The sequence below is a fragment of the Ambystoma mexicanum genome, chromosome 2p (assembly GCF_040938575.1).
Source record: "Ambystoma mexicanum isolate Mex_15411 chromosome 2p, UKY_AmexF1_1, whole genome shotgun sequence".
NCBI lineage: Eukaryota > Metazoa > Chordata > Amphibia > Caudata > Ambystomatidae > Ambystoma > Ambystoma mexicanum.
In genome coordinates this window covers 705,675,374-705,694,885 of record NC_090923.1, presented here as the reverse complement: position 1 = coordinate 705,694,885, position 19,512 = coordinate 705,675,374, and positions in this window count along the sequence as shown.

Here is a 19,512-nt window from a genome sequence, read left to right as displayed (position 1 = left end):
CTGTGGCTTCAAACAACTGCCTTTATTCACCTCAGACTAACTCCCTGTTTTCCTCCTCCCCTTCTGCCCCCCTCCCTCATAACCTCCCTTCGCACATGTCTTCTTCCTTAAAGGGCTAGCATCGGTTATAACCCACAACAGGCACCGTGCCCCAAACTCCTCTGGGCTCCTGGCAGAGACCTACTCATGTGCACTCATTCCAGAACACTCACACATACACACGTGTTGTGGTCTCCACCAACATCAATATGTACATCATTGAAGTGTGATAGGAATATTTTTTTACGTTACTGCTGTCAAGCTCACACATGACTTTATGCATTCAGGATCAGTGTTTATTTTTGCATATAAGTCTCTGGACTTGCATATCTGTCCTTAATATGCAGTAGAAACACCCCGTAGATGCCACTCCTCTCCACACTCATCTGCTGATTCTGGGCTCTCTCCACTCGCTCCTTCCTCTGCAACTCTTGCAGCACCAAGGGTGACATGGACTGAAGAGGCCACGTTCAGAGACATGCAGATGCAGCACGAGTGATGAGCCAGTTGAGAAGTCCTCCGTCTCTGCGTCAGTTATTTGGGGGTCTATCAGACATGCAATCTGAACTCCATCATTTTGACGACGAGGGCAAGCATGTGGCGTTCCTTCTGAACAACATTGAATACATTCCCGAACCGACGCAGTGCAGTAATCACCAGTCGGAATGCTGGTTATACACGTGTACAGTCCAAGAGGCTCAGCATAGTTGTCCCCTGCGATGGGAATCTGCAGCTGGAAAAAAAACTGTGATATTAGAGTTTGTATGATGCACCAAAAGGAGGGTGTAGTTTGAGGTTGCGGCTCCTCTTGACGCGTCATGATATATAGAAATGTATCATGATTGTTTAAATCACCTGTGTTACTAACACCACACACCGCTGAACGTAGATAACTGTTGGCTGATTTACCTCATTTATGGAGGCTGACATTACTACCTTCATGTGATTCTGTTTGTTTTGCGTTTTCAAAAAAAACCGCTGATTGCTCATATGGCCTGTAAGAGGTTTTATATTGGTTTGTTTTTCATAATATATGTTTTTACATATTGTTTTATACCTATTAAAATATGTCTTTTTGATACTCGAATTGATGTTGACACACATGGTTGAGTGAATGTTACCTTCATTCAAGAAGTAGTTACCCCACGGACGATGTTTTGGGAAGGTGGGAAGCTAGTGGTGAAAGTGCTCTTACAGATATTCACCTCCTCAATCACCCTAGTCCCCGAAAAAAAGAGGAACTTCTTTGCTCAATATTTTTGAAAAAGTCTACTTGTCCAGGCACCGTAGTACACCCAGACTAGCAGCGAGGCGTGTTGGACTCGAAACCGAGTATTACCTGTGTATGGTCACTAACAGCGCCATCCCGAAGTCAATGGGGTCATTATGAGGTGGGCGGTAAGGGATACCAGGCACCGGTAAGGAGACCGGTGCCGGTAATCCTTTACCGCCCTATTACAAGGTCCCTTAGCGGGTCCCACCTGGAACGGCTGGTCTGACCAGCCGTTCTATACAGGACCCCTTAAGGGACCAGGGCGCTAATAATGGGCTTGCATGTCGCAAGCCCGTTATTAGCCCCCTCCCCATTCCCATTCAGCCCTATGGGGGCTCAAATGGGAATGGGGAATGGCATGTTAAATGGGGACTTACTGGTCCCGTCAGGGTCAGACTAGACCGGTAAGTCCCCATTGAACTGAACCGGTGCCGAACCCGTTATTGCTGGCAGTCATGGCGCAAATAGCACCATGACTGCCACCAATCTCGGAATGAGGCCCAATGTCTGAAGACGAAAGTGAATCAGCATCAAGGGCCGACAAGTATTTTCAAATACTGAGCTGTGCCCTGATGAGTGGAGTCGGCAGTGCTCAAGTCGAGGATATGCACAGGTGGACAGACTCCTTACACTTTTTTCAGTCACCTTGATATGCTAATTTCTGGTGATGCCACATCAATTGGTATGTCAATGAGTCCCCCCACTTTTATATTAGAACTTGACACCTGGGAGTCGGTAAACAGGTCCTTCACCATATGGACAAGAGAACAAAGGATGCAAGGAATACTCTAGAGAGATCTGGTAGGTAAAACATGAACTGGCAGTTATGCCAAGGGGATTGTTGTTATGGGACTCGAGAATAGTGATATCCACTAAATTGATATGAAGAGTTGTGGTGCTTGCACAGCACAGACACCATGGTGTAAAGACTGCCTGGGAAACCCCCAAAATTATGCAAAGCAGCAGTTGACATATTAACCAAACTCAATAACGGAAATATAAAAAGTGAAAGGCACAACCCAGCTTTAGTAACATACAAATAAAGCAGGGACAGAATACAGGCATACCAATCTCAATGCTATCAGCATACTTATAAAACACAATTGGGGATTGGTTAATATTAAGAACTACATATACATTTTATATAGGTTTAACTCTGATTGGGTAACAAAAATCTGATAGATCTTCCCGAGACCACCTCTAAATTGATCAAAGTAAAAAGACATCACTTCTACAATATATTATTGGTTAGTCTAATATGTACTGGGCAGCCTAACTTTGAAGGTTTTGATTGGTTGACTTTCTACTGTTCAACCTTGGACAACTGACAGGTCATTAAGACATGAGCTGGAAAGGTGTAGGGGGAGAGAGGTCCAGAGACCTCTTTCCCTTCAATTAAACAAAATACCATCCCTTATATCTAGGTCATGAGCCAGGGTGATTCCTCTGTAGTTGGCTTTGTATGTGTCTCGTATCTCAGGTAATGCGTGACGAGTGAGGCAGGTCTCCTATCCGTGTTTGTTGCTAATGAATAGACAGTGTTCTTCAATTTTGGGTCATGTGTGATGAGAGCACGTTTGGAATTATTTCACCCTGTATTTTTTGGAATTTAAGCTAATTTTAATTTGAGTGTTATGGTTTTCTCTACCACTGGGGACCCTCTTGATCCATTCCCCATGGAGTCTTTGGGCTTCTAATTATTCTGCACCTGGTTTGCAAAGGATGGTTGTTCTTCTAATTAATCTAAGAATATTTGGCTTGCGTCTTGGAAATTGTTATCTTGTTCTCCATGAAATGTTCAGACCATCCTTAATTTCTCAGTAACCTTTGCTCTGTTTACCAGCCACTGTCTGAGTTCTGCACAGTTCTGTATTTCTTTGATTTAAGCATCTTAAATTCTCATGGAACCTGTAAGTGAGCGGTTCCCACAAATACAGTTACTTCTCCCAATCGAGTCAATCAAAACACATCCCAGGAGGGAATGAGACCAAGACCAAGTGCTGGTGGTATCAAAGGGTTTTATCTAAAATAGGGGAAGCTGAATCTACTCTGCTCACGCCGGGAGCGCTCTGCAGAAAACATGTTACAATACAATTTTATACAAGGAAATTGTCATCAAGCTGAGGGAAGGCCTAGTGGGCACATAGCAATTGTGAATGGTTCTTAAGAGTGGACACCTATAGGTGCTATCGGGTCGGCGGCACTTGATTGGCTTGAGGGCACGTGATGAGACGACGATGTGTTCTCGGGTCAATCGGTCAGCTGGGCTCATCAAGTTGGTATGCAGGAGCAGCAACTTGCAATGTTTCTTTTTGTGAAAGAAGTAACCATTTGACATTTGCCCTTGTGGCCACACACTCTCATCCATTCACTACCATAATCTGTTTGTCCAGTGAGCTCAAAGACTTATAGCCTAACACACTTATGAACACATGGTTCAAAGGCGGGTTATTTATTACTGTCCATAGATTAGACATCATCCATCAAATACTGCGCTTGACCTGTTTGGACTATTCAGGATATACTATCGAAGGGGTAGAGGTCATGAGGTCACTGTGTGGCTTGGAGTGTCCAGCCGCTAACAACAAAGAGGATTCTAATATATGGTTGGGACAGCTAGGTCACATGAGGAACATACCATCGTGGGCATACATTTCATTGTGTGGGAGGGGTTTTAGTGATCAGATGTCCAAACATCGTTAAATCTCTGCTAATCTACATAGACACCATCAAGAGCAGAGGAGAATCAAAACCTCCTTGCAGTGTCGTTCCTCGTTACACAATGAAACAGGGCCTTCAAAACACAGTGTTACATGCAGATTTTTACACATGGCTTACCATATTGCATTCTGGTCATACTGGTTTAGAGTATACTATATTTACCATCTGACTAAACACTCTCATCATAACAAAGAACTACGGTGGCGTAATTAGCGCCTTCCCCACTCCCATTATGCCCTATGGTGCAAAAATGGGAATGGGGAAGGGAAAATGGGAAATGGGGATTTACCGCCCCACTCACCTTGGAATGGGGCGGTAAATCCGCCATCCACCATGGTGTAAACGTAGTTTACACCATGGTGGTAAAGTTGGCGCAATTAGCGCCTGGGTCGTAATGACCCCCACTGACTCAAGGTCTGGTTAAAAAATATAAGTACATTTATTTTTAAACCATCTGCTCACAAAACACTTCACTTCTAGAAAAAGAAAACCACACTTCAAATACTCTACACACAACCAATTCCCCTTGTGCAGAACAATTCAAGGTAAGTACCTTAGGATTTGACAGACCGGTGTTATGAAACAAAAGACGTTACCGGGATTACATATGCGATCACTTTTTGGCAGTAATAACAGTTCGGTCTTACTAAAGATACGCGTGCCCGTGGGAAGAAATGTAATCGTAGTCAAACACACTTAGCACCTGAATTAACACAAGAGAGTTGGGGATAAAAATCATAGGCAATACTTTTGTCAAGGCAGAGAGAATCAGAGGGCACCTTCTAACACAAAGATAAATAGTCAATAGGCCTGCGCCAGTGTTATGTTATGTTATGTTATTTTATGTTATTTTGCATTTATCTAGCGCCTTATGTACCACTGGTATGATCTCAAGGCGCTGGTAGGTTGAACGCCCTCGGGAACCGAAGTTCAAGTCAGTAGAGAGAGATAGAGAGTCAATAAGGTGCATGTGAGCACCGGATATGTGTGCAACAGATTTTGCATTCCTGTGATAGCTGCTTCCTAGCGGTAGGTGTGGTAGTTGGTATATCAAGAGTATGTGTTCGTTCTGGCAGGTTGTTATCCAGACCGATTATGGCTGCGTTAGGCCTGAGGAGAACGCCTAGGCTGGAGGGTGAGTAACCAGCTTTGTTTAATTAGGATGATGGGGAGTATGAGGCAAGTGATGGTATGAGAACAGCTATACCGAATGGTGTCATAGTATCCCTGTGTTCTAGTTGAGTGGTGGTGTGAAGAACAGGGTAAGCGTGGAGATGTGATATGGTGGTTTACCTCAGGTTTCCCATTCCGTCCGTATACTTCATCCGTTCCATCCACATACTTGACACGTTCGGATCCACATACTTCACCCAGTTCCATCCACATACCTCACCTGGTTCCATTCACATACCTCATCCGGTTCCATCAATATACTTCCCCGGTTCCATCCACATACTTCACCCGGTTCCATCAACATACTTCACCCGGTTCCGCCAACATACTTCACCCGGTTCCATCCACATACCTCACCCGGTTCCATTAACATACTTCACCTGTTCCATCCATCCACTTCACTCGTTCCACCCACATACTTGACCCGTTCCATCCACATACTTGACCCGTTCCATCCACATACTTGACTCGTTTCATCCACAATACTTGACCCTTTCCATCCACATACTTGACCCGTTCCATCCACATACTTGACACGTTCAATCCACATATATGACCCGTTCCATCCAAATACTTGACCCGTTCCATCCCAATACTCAACCTGTTCCATCCACATAGTTGACCTGTTCCATCCACATACTTGACCCGTCCCATCCACATACTTGATCTGTTCTATCCACATACTTGACCTGATCCATCATTCAATTTTTTCGTTCTTTCCACATGTTTCCATCCATGTCTTGCCACCCAGTTCATCTGTTCCACCCAATTCATCCATTACACCCAGTTGATCTGTTCCAACTAGATCATCTGTTCATCCGTTCCACCCAGTTAATCCGTTCCACCAGTTCATCCATTCCACCCAGTTCATCCGTTCCACCCAGTTAATCCGTTCCACCAAATTCATAAGTTCAACTCACATACTTCACCCGTTCCAACACCATACTACGTCCGTTTCAGCGACATACTTCACTAGATCCATCCACTTCAACCTTTCCATTCAACATACTTCACTCTTCCACATACATCATCAGTTTGCTCCATACTCTACATGTGTTCCAGACTCTACATCCATCCCATTCAACATACTTGACCCATTCCGACACATACATCACCCGTTCCTACACACACATAACCCGTTCCGACACACACATCACCCGTTCTGACATACAACACCCGTTCCGACATACTCTACCCATTTGCTCCACACTCTACACGTTCGCTCCACACTCTACCCGTTCGCTCCACATTCTACCCACCGGCTCCACACTCTACACACCCGCTCCATGCTCTACACGCCTGCTCCACACTCTACACCTGGTCCACACTCTACGCCCGCTCCACGCTCTACACCCGCTCCACACTCTTCACCCACGCCACACCCGCTCCACACTCTACACCCGGCCCAGCCTTACATTTTTAGGTCTACATCTTACATCCACTCCACATCCTACATCCATTCAGCACCCAATATCAGCTTAAACACCCCCACATCCTACATGCGCCCAACAACCTAATTCAGTGCAACATCCTACATCCGGTCTGCGCTATCATCCACTCCACACCCTACGTCCGCTCAATGCTCTCATCCCCTCTAAGCTTTACACGCGCTCCACACTCCTCGCCCGCTCCACACCCGCTCCAGACTGTACACCTGCTCAAGCCCTACATTGTTGCTCCACATCTTACATCCACTCCACACCCTACATCCAATCAACACCCAATATCTGCTCAAAACGCCCCCACATCCTTCATCCGCTCAACAACCTACATTTGTTCAACACCCTACATCCGCTTCACGCTATCATCCACTCCATACTCTACATCAGGTCCTTGCTCTCATCTGTTCCATGCTCTTATCCACTCCACGCTCTCATCCGCTCTACGCTCTGGGCTATTTGAATTGCTGTTGTCCACTTTATTCCTCTCGTCCACTAAGATCTTCTAGTCCATTACATTTGTCTAATCCGTTTTATTAATTTCAACCACTTTATTGCTCTCATACATCTTTTTATCTATTTCACTGCTTTGATCTTTTTTACTCGTTCTATTTTGTTTGTCCTTTTTAGGTTACCGTAGAGGTTATTAGCTTTCGATTTCATGCTCGGATCATGATGCTGGATTGTTATTTATGATCTAGCATTTTGGGCTAATGTCATTGAGTTGCAGTCAACCAGTTTGAGTGGGGGTCGATTTTAGGGGAAGAGCCATGTTTTCAGTAGTTTGCAGAAAGACATGAGGTCCTCGGTGAGTCGGATGTGGGGTGGGAGTGCGTTCCACAGGGTGGGGGCCAAGGCTGAGAATAATGATCCACCTAACCTGACTGAGTTTGTTTTTGGTATGTCTAGGAGGGTATCAGCTGGCTGAGCTTGATCTTAGGGTACGTGACGGGTGATAGGGTTTTAGTTTGTCTTGGAGATATTGAGGTATGGTTTTATGCAGTGCTCGGTGAGAGATGCATAAGGTTTTGAAGGTCACCCTTCGGGCAACTGGAAGCCAGTGCAGAGTTTTGAGGGCTGGGGAGATGTGGTCTCTTGGGCCAAGCGCCAGTAGCAGTTTGGCTGCAGCGTTGTGTGCTCTTTGTATTTTAGCCAGTTGGTATGCGTGCACTCCGAGGTCGAGGGGGTTAGCATAGTCCAGTCTTGATATAACAATTGATTGGGCCGCGGAGAGTCTGTTGGGAAAGGAGAGGTAGGGAAAAATGCGCCTGAGAGTTTTAAGGTGGTAGTGGCAAGACTTTGAGATGTTGTTGACTTGGCGCGAGAGGGTTAGGTCAGAGTCTAGGGTGCATCCAAGGTTTTGTACTGAATTAGAGGGTGTCAGTGAGTTGCCCATGGAAGGTGGCTATGGTAGTGGGGGTGGAACAAGTTTGGTGTTGCCACATACCATGATTTCGGTTTTGGAGGGATTTAGCAAGAGGTGGTTTGTGGTCATCCAGAGATCTATGTCGAGGAGGCAGGAGGTGAGGTCAGGTCGGCAGTTGGGTTTTGAGTTCAGGAGTCTTAGAATTAGTTGAGTGTCGTTGGCGTAGTTGTAGCACAGGATATTGTGCAAACAAATATTCGTGGGAGGGTTGCCATGTAGAGGTTAAACAGGAGGGCTGATAGGCATGCTCCTTGTGGAACTTCGGTGTTGACCGGACGGGCTTGGGAGGAATAGGTGGAAAGTATGGTTATCTGGTTCCTATATTTGAGGAAGGATGCTATCCACTTGAGAAGGGTTCCACGAATTCCTAGGGAGTGGAGGTAATCAAGGAGGATTGAGTGGTTGATTGTGTCGAAGGCGGTGGATCGGTCAAGACGGAGTAATGTAGCGCATCCCGCAGAATCTGCGTTGTTTTTAAGGTCGACCCAGATTGAGGTTAGGATGGTTTCGTTTCTGTGTCGGGCTCTGAAACCTGATTGAGCGGGGTCTAGGAGATTGTTGGTTTCGACAAAGGTATTTAGTTGGGAGTAGGCAGTTTGGTCAATGAGTTTGGCAAGGAATCTGGTGTTTGATATGGGGCGGTAGTTTTTGGGCTGGAGAGGGTCGAGGCAAGCTTTTTTATTAAAAGGTTTGACATGAAACCGTTTTGAATGCGTCTGGAAAAATTCCTGAGCAAAGGGAGTCGTTTATGATGGTTCTTGCGTGTTCTCCTGCGCATGTAGATGCAAAGATCTCTTTGAGGGTAGTGGCTGGGCAAGGGTCCAGTAGAGAGCCGGATGGTTTGCGGTCAGAGAGAAGTTTCAGAAATTGGTCGGTAGATATTGGACTGAAGGAGTCGAACGTTGGTTGGGTGGTGGTGGTCGCAGGCGGTGGGTTGGCTGGTGTGGAGGGTGGATTGCCTGGTGGGTGTAAGAGAGCTAGTTTGTTGTTTAGAGTATTTGTTCTTTCGAGAGCTGTGGTGTAAAAGTGGAGAGAGAGTGAGTCGCACAGTGATTGTGAGGGGGTCAGGAGGGTGGTGATACATGATGGTTTGGTGAACTCGGTGATGATTTTGTGAAGCTCTTTGCTGGGGTTTTTACAGTTTAGGATTCGGGAGTTGTAATGGGCTTTTTTTTTTTTGCTTTCCGGATTTCAGCTTTGTACTGCCGAAGGTGTCGGGCCAAGCTCGATCTGTTCTGGGGGGTTTTGTCTTTCCGCCATTTGCGTTCTAGGGATTTATGTAGTTGTTTAGTGGTCTTCAGTTCAGGTGTGAAACATCTCGGGAAAAAGCCACGGAGGGCTGATGCTTTGCAGGAGGGTGTGAGCCGCATTAGTGCGGTGTTGAGCCATGAGTCGAAGGCGTCGGAGGTTAGTTGTTCATTGAGTAGGTGGGTAGGGGGTGGAGACTGCAGGAGTGCGTCGGCTAGTTCAGGAAGGATTATTAGTTTCTTCGAGCATTTGTGTAGGTTCAGAGGTTCAGGTTCTGGTAGGGGGGCGGGTTGGGTGAGCGAATGGCGAAAGAAACAATGAAGTGATCGGAGCAGATGATAGGGGTGGGGGGTTTAGATGTATCAGATTGTGGGAGCTGAAGATGGCATAAAGTGTTTGTCCTTTATAGTAAGTTGGGCCGTTTATGTGGGGTTGGAGGTTAATCGCGTCTAGGCCGTCAACCAGAGAGTGTGTCATGGGCTTGGTGGGAATGTCAAGCCATATGTTGAAATCTCCAAGAAGGGTGAGGTTGGGATGGTTTAGTTGGAGGGTGGCGATAGAGTCGCAGAGGTTGTTTGAGAATTGTCTATCGTAGCCAGGGGGTCTGTAGATTATTAGCAAGATGTGGGAGAACGAAGGGGAGAGGGAGAGTTTTACGTGGAGTGATTCGTTGGAAGGAATGGATGGCTGGTTGTCGATGATTGAGGCGTAGAAGTGAGATTTGAAGGCGATTGCTATTCCTCCTCCTCTAGAGGGACGGTTTATTGGGATGAGTGAGTAGTCTGGGGGGAAGGCTTCCTTGGCTATCGGGGCGAAATCATCAGAGAACCAGGTTTCCGTGAGGAAGATTAGATCCGGTTTGTCAGAGGCGAGGATGTCAAAGATGCTGTGTCTGTTTTTTGCTACAGATTGGGCGTTAAAAAGGATGCAGTTTACTTCAGTACAGGAGGGAGATGAGGGAGTTGCAGAGGAGGGGGTTGGGTGGTGGAAAATGGGGAGCTGGATGGGGTGCAAAGTGGTAGATGGGAAGAGTAGGCGGGCTGTTGAGTTGGTGGGTTTGGGGGGAGGGGTCGGACTGGTGTGACGGGTTGACTGGATTTGGGTCGGAGGTTATGAGGGTGGGGTGTGAGAGGTTAGGAGTTTTGGTTGTGGTTAGTGAGAATTCGAGGGAGAGGGGTTTCAGGTAGGGTGAGTCAGGTGGGGAGGGTGGTGATGATCCAGAATGGGAGGAGGCGGAGGTGGGTCTAGACAGGACTGGCGATGAGTACTGAGCGATTGCTGGAGACCAAGGACGTTTCCTCTTCAGTATTTTTGTTGTGGTTGGAGTGTGGGAGCGTGTAGGGGGTATGAGGGGGAGAGGGACGTGGCTACTGTTCTTGCCAGGGCGAGGCGTGCGGTTTTTAGGGATGGGAAGGAGTGGGCTCGTGGGCGGATGATGATGGGAGTTGCTGAGGGATGAGGGGGTGAATGGTAGCGGGGGTGGGAGTGCTTGGGAGGTTAGGCTGGCCATTGGTCGGGGGGTGGGGGAAGCGGGTATGATGATAGTAGGCGGGTGGGAGGAAGGGATGGGGGGTGGAGTGGTCTTAGGATGCTTGACTCGCCATTGTGCACCTCTGGCTTGGTGTTTGGATAGATGATGGGTAGGGGAAGTGGTGGAGGGCAGGATGGGATGGTGATGGGGGTTTGGAAGGTAGGGGGGGCGGGAAGGGAGGCGGGCATGAGGGGGTCATTTTTGGCGCACTTTGGTGGGATGGGAGGACTCATGTTTTTGCTTAGTTTGAGGAGTGCTATAGTTGGCGTTGGATGGTTTCATTCACACCTTCCCACTACAATTATACCACAGGATAGCAGCACATGCTCTCTATGATTAGCTGCACTACTGCTGTCTCGCAGCGATAATTTGCACTTTCTAAATTTAGCTGTACCACCGGGAGAGATTATTCACAGTTTCTAAGTTTTACTAAATCACAGGGTGATATTATTCAGCTAATTTATATTCGACTATACCACAGGGTGATATTATTCACATTTCCAAGTTCAGCGATACCATAGGGTGAGGTTAGTCACAGTTTTAGAGTCAGCTACACTATAGGGTGAGATTATTCACAGCTTCTAAATTCGACTGTACCACAGGGTCGGATTATTCATAGTTTCTCAATTCACCTATACTACAGGGTGAAGACTGTTCGTAGTTTTAACTTCAACTATATCACAGGGTTAATTCAACTATGCCACAGGGTGAGATTATTGTCAGATTCTAAATTCAACTATATCACAGCATTATATTAATCACAGATTCTAGGTACAGTTATACCACAGGGTAGGATTATTCACTGCTTCTACGTACCACTATGTCACTGTTTCTATTTAGATTTTCAGAATACAACCTAACCACAGATATGCTACTAGTCCGACTTACAAATGTAATTACGCTGCGGATATGCTCTTAGGCAGATTTTCTAAGCGGAACTAAACCTCGGATATGGTATTAAGCAGATTTTCTGAGTGTAACTAAACCACCGCTATGCTATTAGTAGACCTTTTGAATGCACTAATGCAATTAGACCAAGAATATGCTAATGGGCATACTTATTGCATGCAGATAAACCTTGGATGTGTTTTAGGAAGATTTTCTGAAAGTAACTAGACCATAGATATGCTATTAGTCACACTTTCTAAGTGAAGACTATACAACATATATGTTCTTAGGTGGACTTTCAAATGCAATGATACCAATAATTTGCTATTAGGCAGACTTACTAAATGTAGACTACACCACAGATATGCTATTAGGCGGACATTTAGAATGCAATTGTACCACAGATATGCTATTTAGGCAGGCTTTCTAAATGCCATTATACCACAGATATACTATTAGGGACACGTTCTAAATGCAACCACACCATAGATGTGCTATTTGGCAGATTTTCTAAATGCAAATGTACCACAGGTATGCTATTAGGAAGGCTTTCTAAATGCAATTATACCACAGAATGCTATTAGGGACACTTTCTACGTGAAGACTACACTGCAGACATGTTATTAGGCAGACTTTCTAAATGCAAACTACACCACAGATATGCTATTCGGCGGACATTCTGAATGCAATTATACCACAGGTATGCTACTAGGTGGACACTCTAAGTGCAATTATATCACAGGATGCTATTAGGGACACTTTCTAAATGCAATTATACCACAGAATGCTATTAGGGACACTTTCTACGTGAAGACTACACCACAGACATGCTATTAGGCAGAGTTTCTAAATACAGACTACACCACAGATATGCTATCAGGCGGAATTTCTGAATGCAATTATACCACAGATATGCTACTAGGGGCACTTTCTACATGAATACTACACCATATGATGATGACAGATATGCTATTAGGGACACTTTCTAAATGCAATTATACCACAGGATGCTATTAGGGACACATTCTAAATGCAATTATAACAAAGGTATGCTATTAGGTGGGCTTTCTAAATGTAATGATACCACGGAATGCTATTAGGGACACTTTCTACGTGAAGACTACACCATATGATGATGACAGATATGCTATTAGGGACACTTTCTAAATGCAATTGGAATACAAGTGTCAAGTGGAACAGGGTCCCTGTTGCCGAGGATCACACAGTTAGAACAGTTCACGATTCAAGGTTGCCAGGAGTACTTAGATATTTTCAGAAGAGGAGGCAAAAGTTATAAGAGGGAAGGAAGAAAAGGACAAGCCTTTGGTGAGGAAGAAGGGTTCACCCCAATTCCTCGAAGTCGGACACAGTACCTTATTCGTTGAAGAACGCTGGTGCCACGGCAGTTGTTCCTGGTAGTTTCCAGCAGACTCACGGTTCCTGGAGCTTCCATCATGGAGACAAGAAGGAGGACGCCTGGAGGGATCTGCACTGCCCAGGGATGAGGCCAGCAGCAGCGACAGTGAATAAAAGGTGCGCTCCTTTAAAACAGGAGAGGCTCTTCAGATGGCTATCCAGACCACTACAGCAGTATGCAGCAATTTCGACCACGAAGAGGATCCTCTGGCTGTGGAAGATGAGCTGGTTGACCCCACCAGGCTCAAGGGAAGAAGAATCCGGACTGGATCTTCTCTGGTCGTTGAAGGGTAGATAGCTCAGGACTGTAGCAGGGCTTCACCAGGACTCGGGGTTGCAGCAGCCGTGTTCTTCTCCACTTCTCTTCCGTTCCTTGCAGTTCAAGTGGCGACTCTGACCTCCAGCCCAAGAGTCCTGCCTTTTATGTGAAAATCACACAGCCTGGCTGTCAATCACTCAGCATGGGGGTTGTCCGGCCCAGACAACCACCTCAGCCAATCATCCCAAAGTGCGACTTGCATCTCCAAGGAGACCCTGTGCAGGGGGTGACCACACCCCTCCCTCACATTCAGCCAAACTATACACCCAGGCGCCAAAGGAGGGCTTCTTCGTAGAGGCCCGCCAAAAGACGGTGAACAAAGAAGGCAAACCTGGTTTGCCACGCAAAGTAAGACACTTTAACAAAAAGAAATGGCGACTAAACCTGACCGTATTTGGGCAATCGGTTTTAAGTTCGAGGCTACCACAATAGCCTGGAACAGTACCACATTTATATATTATACTCGAGGTAGAAAAGTTAGGGTAGATACCACTGGCACCAGCCAAGTCTAAATGTTAAAGGAGCAAAACAAAGCTCAGAGAGGCACAGACAAAAGGGGTGGGAATGAACCCTTTCCAATACTCCATGTAAGATGGGGTGTACTGGGTCTGTAGTTTTAAAGTGACTATATAAAGTCAATGGCAACTTTACATGTTTCTGGGGGACAGTAGTCAGCCCCAGATAATTGAGTCGGTGGGAAGTCTAAAAGACAACCCTGTGTCACTGCACTGAAGGTGCTGTGTAAACACACAAAATGTGGGGCTCATGGAGTGGTGTGCTCCAGAGCCCAAGATCACACAAACAGTAGAAATACACATGGCAAAACACATGTAAGAGTGGGAAAAAGGCTCACACTCTTACCAAGTGGAAAAATAAACTCCAGAAATCCAGAAAAGCTGCTGGGGGACTCACTAGGTGAAGGAAATTAGCCATAAATGAGAATTCTCCCTAACAGCACCACTCCATTTGCACGGCCCATTGTTACCATCATCAATGCACCATTGGGTACTGCGTTTGCACAGCATCAGAATCCTAATTGGCACACGCAAAAAATGAGGAGCACAAATACGATGAGTGGTATGAGCAGTTTCACTGTCATTCCTAGCCAGGACAGTACACAGGAAAAAAGATTGTCGAACCAAGTGCTGGGCTGTGCTCCTCCTTCATCCTTCATGTGCTCTCCACAGGGACCCGTTCTCCGCGTCTGCAGAAGGCACAAATGTGCAACATGCGCTCCCGATTTTTAGGCAAACACCTCCATGGATCACTGTTAACAGGTCTAACACATACCTGTTTTGCATGGTCAATAGTCGCAAGGCTCTAAGTTCTACCTTGATGACATTGAACCCCTCTTCAGTGTCATTGGCCAGTTGGATAAGCTCCCACCTGGTGATTTGATACCACTTTGCATTTGCTCTCGCTTGGATACTGGGGACGAGGGATGCGAAGAATGTTTCAACAGAGCTGAATAACCAGAATCGATTGGGGATCTGTGCCAAAAGTTCTGATGATTTGGCAGAAATATAACTTGATCACTGCTTTTTCCTACGCATGGTGCTCTGCAGTTCGTCCTCGTCCAGTTCATACATTAGGATTCCTTCGGGCAGCGTTGGAGAGGGTCCGCTTGGAGTTGCCGCTTGCGTTCTTCCTCCTTGGATGTGGCTTTCTGGAATCACTATTAACGCGGAATTATTGCGGGAGGTGCAGGTACGCCACATTGCCACAGACCCAGTATGTATCCATCATTGCAGCTGTTCCTTTCATCATGGCAGGTATTTAGAGTGTTTTGCTGCAGTTCTTATTCTCCCCATGTCCTTTTTTCCTTCCCCTCAGAAACAGAGTTTGTAAGAAATGTCTTTTTGTAGCTTAAAGGGTTTCTCAATGGCAGAGACCCAAGTGAGCTTCATTATGTGTTTAGTCCATATGGGAGCGCACGTTGTCTGTACCCATGACAGCTTTTCTTCAGACAACCCTCGCAGTGCCTCCGCTTTGCATAATATTTCTTAGGTGTGCCATTTATTTTCCACATGCAATGTCCCTTTTATCACCAGGAAAGGCTCTTTCACACAAATTACTCCTTGCGGCTGGGAGTAACTTGTCCGCTCATTCTGCAATAGTTCGAATGAAACCGTGTGTGCTTGAAAAGTGTTTTTCATTCGGCATAGTGCAAGATGTAGGAGACACTGAGCCTCTGTAAATGGTATTTCTTGTGGCAGCAATACTTTAGGGGTTCCTGAAGCATGAGGTATAAGTGAGCACATGTAGCAACTTTCATTAGTTGCTTTTTTAGACGTGTTGCTCATGTTAGCCTACCATTTGTTCATTTGGTGTTGGTGCTGAGGATCTTCAACTGTGTCTAGGCCAAACTTATAGTATTCTTCCCACTTTTCCTGTTGTGTTTCTCTCTTTTTCCTCCCAAGTCCATCCCCCTTATTCCTCTGGGCCATTTTGTTATCCTCTTTCCCCTCCCACTATGTGTACACGTTATAATAGCTGATAGCCATATGTCCGTTAACATTGCTCTCCTTATTAGTAGTCGTATTGTCAAAAGAGAAATTATATCGTGCCTCCTATTGCAATAAATATATGTATATTGGCCTACGCCAAGCTGCTCGAAAGTCGCTTGCGAAAGAATCCGTGTTGCAAGGTCCTGACCTTAAATCAATGTAAGCTGCCATTTTAGGCCAATCCGCCAATTTAGGATTCACTTTGTAAAAATCACCCTGTGAGTTAAAATGGTGGACAATGTCATGCCGTCTTGATCTCTCTACATAGCTAATATGTAACTTGCCTGCAGGCCACTTGTTGAGGTCGAGAACTGAGACCTTGTCCTTCGTTGACTTGTGTGCAAGGGATTACTCGTGTAAAGAAACTAATCCACGAGTATACTATAAAAACAATGTATTCAAATACTGAACATAGAACACTTGTTTAACCACATTGTATTAATGTTTATGAAGACTAAGATGGAAAATCCCAGATTACACAGTTGCTGTATAGGCTTGTTGATACATGTATTAAGAGCAAACCAGTTATATGCGGTTGTTCGAGACTTGACATGAACCCTAGATCGGTGATGTATTAAGTGGAATATTAACCCGAAGTGGGGCTGGACATCGTGCCCACAAAGTGTATAAAAAGCCAATGCATTCTAATGTACAACGTCTGTCACTGAACACACTGAAACACGCTGGAGTTCGTTGTGTTGTACTGAGGGCCGATAGCTATCTGATTTTGCTCTGTTTTTATAACTGGATTCAGTATAAAATAAAGTACTTTGTATGCTCCTATGTAACCCGTGTTCGGTGTATTTCCTTTTGGGGTACTCAGCCTCAATATTTTGATTTTGTTTTCACAGTTGGCGCCCGAATAGGGACCCTCAAGATTGATGCCCGATTGTTGAAGGTTGACACACGCTATCGGACCAGGATCGGACGGTGTGACAAAAAGGGGCCCCACTGAACGCGATGCGACACCTCAGCAGCGCTGCATGACCCGATGCCTGGACGATTAGCTTGTGGTCTGAGAAGGCATCTTGACAAGGGTCCACTTATCGAGGCGGGCAGATTTGCCGAAATCACCATACACGAGCTAAGATTAGTTAGGTAAGATTCTTTGAAATCCGATCAGACCTCCTTAGGTTTGTTCAGGTGAGTCATGACCCGACTCTTAATTTAACCCTGAAAATTTGAATTTGGCGCATTGTATCTGCAGACACAATTATTGGCCAGGTAACACCAATAATTTGATATGCCTGGGAAATTGTCTACCTGCTTCAGGGCGTTGTTCTGCAGCGATAGACAATCTTTGGAATTTAGCCATCCGGCACCACAGGAGGGGTCGCCGACATGTACTATGTACTGTAAGCATGGCATTGGAAGTATAGTATTTAATGACATTTGGCACAGACAAACTAGACATGCCTCTGAACTTCAGTGGCCAATAAATGGTAGTTTTGAAATCCCTCGTATTGAGTATTTAGAGTCAATTCTATTAAAGAAAAAGGCTAGACCTGCAGCATTTGATGTTTTGCAGAATTGGAAAAAAGAAGCATTGCAACAACTTAAATGTAGAGAAAAGCATGAGCGCCGTCATAAGACGAACGCCGAAAAAGCATTATTGTATGACCAAGATAAACATTCTGAATCGACTAGGAATATGGATAGGGCTTTCTCACTTGGAATTCAAAAAATATATCCGTCCAAAGACCTCCATGCTTCCAATGAATTTATGGATAAATTGTTAAATGAACAAAGGCCTGGTGCCTTTGCGCCACCTCTGTATGTTCCTCTTCCTGCTGCTTTGCCTCTTCCTCTTGTTATTCCTGCTCTACCTGCTGTTGTTCCCGTTGTTCTTGCTCCTCCTAATGTTCCCCTTCTTCCAGCTCCTCCACCTCTTCTTATCGCACCAGTTACAGTACCTCCATTGAATTTGCCTGCTCCCTCTCTTCCAAGTGGTCCTGAGCCGCTTGTAATTGATCGAGGTGCAGGGTCAAAGGTTGTCACTCGCAATACTGTACCACCGGAGAAGAAACGTGAGTTAATTGCATGGGGTAAGTATTGTATGGAGAAGGATGATCAAACTAATGTTTTTGCCACACTTTGTAATATGGATAATTTTCCTGAGAAAAATGTTTTTATCGAAGGTTTAGGGATTCAGTTATGTGTATTGTGGGGAAAGTTAAATAACACAGATCTCCCGCAAGGGTTAAGGGATCTAAATACTTTAGCGTTTTCAAGAGACACTGTGGAGAAGGTAAATGAGCATGTCGAGAGTTTATTTGGGTATAGAAAGGAGTTAGAAAAGTTGCAGAATGAGGATGACAAGGAGGAAAGCATGTATGTACAGAAACGGTTCCTTCTTTGTCGTAAATCGATATCTGAGGAAGCACGAATTTGAACGAAGGACGCGCTTAGATGGATTTCTGATATATCAATAACTCCAGTTGAAGTATATGACACATATAGTCAGTATACGCCAGAAATGCAGAGGAAAGTGATACAGGTAATGATAGAGTACCTGCAGGATGATTGTGTAAAAAGAAAGATAAGTTGTCCCACAGAGTTATTGAGTATTTACAAGAGAGCTTTTTCACTTGACACTTCTTCGACTGCTTTAGCGCTTGACTTAGCTCTGTTGCTTAGTAAGCATTCGGAGTCACCTACTTCTCAGTTGCCTATGAGAGAGGTTCCTACGACATTTGTCCCGAAGGTTGAGATTGCGGCCGATGTTGCACGAAATATAGTCGCTTTGGATATTCCTGCACATTATGTATCGCAGTTCGTTCACGTCCCATTCTCAAGACAGGAAGTGAATACTATTAGGCAATTTATTCCTGATATTAGAAAGAATCCAACAGGATTCTATAAAGAAATAGAGTCCGTCTTGCAATCCTCAGTATTCACCTTGGGTGATATTGATTTGTTATTTCCTGTACTCCTGCCCGTAGATTTGTGGAAGCAAGTTAGAACTATAGACGACGTGCCTGGATTGGGAGATACATGGGTGAATATAACTAGACTCGATGGAGAAAGGCCAGCTGGTGAAAGACCGCCTCAGGTGATATTAACCTTGCCTGATAGAATCATTGCTAAATTGAAAACCATAATTCCAGAGAAAAGAATTATATGGGACAAACTTACGGCCAGTGTCCAAGGAAAGTCTGAGGGTGCTACCGAGTTCTTTAATCGGTTCGAACAGGTATTCTCGGATTTCAGTGGACAAGACCTAGGCACAGAGTCTGGGAAAAGGTTGTTTGTGGACCAATTTGTGCGTGGATTGCTGCCTGACATGCAGTCACAAATTATGTCTTCTGAGAGCGCTTGGCGGGAGATGTCCCAATCAGAAGTGCTGCATATGGCTCAGTACTACGAGAACCGTGTCAATAATGAAAAAGATAGGGTTGAAAAACGAAAAGGCGATTTGAAAACTAAAGTGCTATTGCAGAAAATTGTTAGAGGCCCCAGATGGGGTAGTTCTCAGATTAGAGGTCAGTATGTCTCGCAAGGGAAAGTGCCCTTGGGTCCTGTGAACATTAAC